The sequence below is a fragment of the Corvus kubaryi genome, unplaced genomic scaffold (assembly GCF_017639235.1).
Source record: "Corvus kubaryi isolate FWS band 111438036 unplaced genomic scaffold, C.kubaryi_AGA036_p1.0 72, whole genome shotgun sequence".
Classification (NCBI taxonomy): Eukaryota; Metazoa; Chordata; class Aves; order Passeriformes; family Corvidae; genus Corvus; species Corvus kubaryi.
In genome coordinates this window covers 988,423-989,777 of record NW_024582060.1, presented here as the reverse complement: position 1 = coordinate 989,777, position 1,355 = coordinate 988,423, and positions in this window count along the sequence as shown.

Sequence of the window (1,355 nt, the reverse complement as noted above, 5' to 3'; positions counted from 1 at the left end):
AATACTTTAGCAATTTTCAGAGCTAGTTCAAGGAGGCCATTAGCCGAAAGCCATTTTCAGATTTTCCACTTCCCATTACAGAAGCCCTAAAACGGTCCATGTAGAGATGTACGGCAACCTTGACAGCTGCCCAGATCTCTGAGCTGTTTACAGCCCTGTCTTATCGCTGCTGCAGGCATGCCTGGACAGAAGGTTCCCAAACTTTGGTCCTCAAGGCTGCGACACTGCCTCACGGCCACGCCGCAGACCGCAGCAGCCGGCGCTCCAGCAGGCAGAGGTGAGGGACTCACCCGCTGTCCCTTTGCCACCTTCTGCAGCTGCACGAACCCCTGTCCCTCCTCATGGGACCCGGGGCTCCCAAAGAGCTCGAGGAGCTACCAGCCCTGGCAAACCTCGATGCAGAGGTGGCCCAGTGGCAGATACCGGGGTGAAGCGAGGGGGCTGGCTGGAGTGCAGCACAATGCTGAGCTGGAGTGTCCAGCTGTGCCAGGGGAGATTCAGGTTGGACATTAGGAGGAACTTCTTCGCAGCAATGGGTGATTAGACATTGGAAGGGACTGCCCAGGGAGGTGCTGCAGTCACCATCCCTGGAGGCATTTAAGGAAAGACTGGACGTGGCACTCAGTGTCCCCATAGGTTGGACTCGATGATCTCAGAAGTCTTTTCCAACCTGACTGACTCTGTGATTCCGTGAAGCAGCACTGCTGTCTGAGGCCCTGCCACTCCTGCCCTGGTGGGGACCTGTCATCCACGGGGGACAACACAGCACCCACCACGGCTTCTCTGCACCGACAGGGCAGGAAGTGGGGCAAGAATTAGGATTAGTAATGCATTGGGAAAAGTACTGCCAGCAGGTCGAGGGAGGTGATCCTGCCCCTCTACTCAGCCCTGGTGTACTGCATCCAGTTTTGGGCTCCCCAGGACAAGAGAGACATGGAGCTCCTGGACAGGGTCCAGTGAAGAGTGACAAAGATGATGAGGGGACTGGAACATCTCTCTCGTGACAAAAAACTGAGAGAATTGGGCCTGTTCAGCCTCAAGAAGAGATGACTGAGAAGGGACCTCATCAGCGTCCCTAAGTATCTGAAGGATGAGCGTCAAGAGGATGGAGCCAGACTCCTCTCGGTGACACCAAGCAATAGGACAAGAGGCAACGGGCAGAAACTGATGCACAGAAAGTTCCTCCTGAATACGAGGAACAACTTCTTTCCCGCGTGGGTGCCCATGCACTGCACCACACTCGCTCTTTGGACACTCCAGGACCGTCTGGACGCCCCCCGCGCCACACGCCGGAGCCGGGCGGGCCCGGTGACCGCCGCGCTCCCTCAGGCCGGGCCGGGCTCGGCGGTGGCGCC